A 1,798-nucleotide genomic window follows, 5' to 3' on the forward strand; every position below is an offset into this window, starting at 1 on the left:
TTTTTTTTTTGAGATGGGTTTCTCTGTGTAGCCCTTGCTGTTCTGGAACTCACTCTGTAAACCAGGCTGGCCTTGAATGTAGAGATGCACCTGCCTCTGCCTCTCCAGTGCTGGGAGTAAAGTTGTGTGCTTGCCACTGCCTGACTGTCTTTTTTCTTTTTATTTATTTATTTGTAAAGATTTATTTATTTTATATATATGATGAGTACACTGTAGTTCTCTTCAGACACACCAGAAGAGGACATCAGATCTCATTACAAATGGTTGTAAGCCACCATGTAGTTGCTGGGAATTGAACTCAGGACCTCTGGAAGAGCAGTCAGTGCTCTTAATTAACGAGCCATCTCTTCAGCTCTGTTATTTATTTATTTATTTATTTATTTATTTATTTATTGTTTTGTTTTTTTGAGACAGGGTTTCTCTGTATAGCCCTGGCTGTCCTGGAACTCACTCTGTAGACCAGGCTGGCCTCGAACTCAGAAATCCGCCTGCCTCGCCTCCCAAGTGCTGGGATTACATGCGTGCGCCACCACCGCCCGTCTGTGTGTTAGTATTAACTAATGGGCTGTGAGGACACACATCCCTCTGCTGATCATGTTTTCTTTACGTCTTTGTCATTTTTGCCAACAACTCCCCAATCTGGGAGGGAATTCGAGGTGAGATGGATTTCACCCAGGACGTGGGAACTGGGTGGAGGTGCACAGAAGCAATTTTGGAGTGGCAGAGAGACTTTGCTAACTTGAGAAACCAATACCACAATGTCATCGGGAGAAACCTCCCCGAATAAAAGCCATTCCAGGGGAACTGTCATTTGATACCCAATGCTTCAGATGGAATTTTTTTTGTTTCCCTCTTCTTCCTTCCTTCCTTCTTTTTCTTCCTGATGTTTTCGAAGGAAGCCTGGGTCTCAGCCTTGGCAGACTAATGCTCCATCTGTGTGTAGTGGTGACCACACAATCTTACCATGACTCAGGACAGAGAGAGGCAGGAAGATTCTGACACCAGGTTAGAAGGGCTCACGTGGTGAGAACCTGGCATGAAAATCAAGGGCTGCCAACCAGCTAGAAGCTTTTCCAGAACCTGATGGTGGAGCTCAGCAGGCTGCTCCTGCCTCCTGAAGACGAGCAGAATTTGGTTCCTTCGATCACAGTAAGTGGCTCACAGTTGCCTTTAATTCCAGCTCCAGGAACTCCCTCGTTTGGGCATCACTGGCATCTGCATGCTCTCTCTCTCTGTCTCTCTGTCTCTCTGTCTCTCTGTCTCTCTGTCTCTCTGTCTCTCTCTCTCTCTCTGTCTGTCTCTCTCTCTGTCTCTGAGAGAGAGAGACAGACAGAGAGAGAGAGACAGAGAGACAGAGAGAAAGAAGTCTTTTAAAAAACCAAAGCAGGCTTAGGATCAGGTCTGGTGAAGGAGCTGGAGGAGCCGCGTTGGGCCGGGAAGGTGGCAAAAAGAAGCCCCTGAAACAGCCCAAGAAGCAGGCCAAGGAGATGGACGAGGAAGATAAAGCTTTCAAGGAGAAACAAAAGGAGGAACAGAAGAAACTCGAGGAGCTAAAAGCCAAGGCCGTGGGGAAGGGCCCCCTGGTCATGGGGGAATCAAGAAATCTGGCAAAAGGTAAGCTGTTCCTCACATCAGAGGTGACGTAACCCTCCTCTTCCATCCCTATGTAAACATCTGGATTCCCTGCCAGAACATCTTTGCCACCTAATAGCTAGGATGAAGTGTTACCCTGGAGCCTGTCATTCTACATTGTAATAAACTTTTGTATATATAAAAAAAAAAGAATAAAGTGAACAAT

General features: G+C 46.2%; 1 pseudogene; it reads left to right on the top strand.

Moving 5' to 3' along the window:
* The window catches only part of LOC114618074, a 9,857-nt pseudogene extending 8,239 nt beyond the window's left edge, over positions 1-1,618 (top strand).
* The last annotated feature ends 180 nt before the right edge of the window (positions 1,619-1,798 follow it).

The sequence above is a fragment of the Grammomys surdaster genome, unplaced genomic scaffold, assembly GCF_004785775.1.
Source record: "Grammomys surdaster isolate TR1022 unplaced genomic scaffold, NIH_TR_1.0 140, whole genome shotgun sequence".
NCBI classification, from domain to species: domain Eukaryota; kingdom Metazoa; phylum Chordata; class Mammalia; order Rodentia; family Muridae; genus Grammomys; species Grammomys surdaster.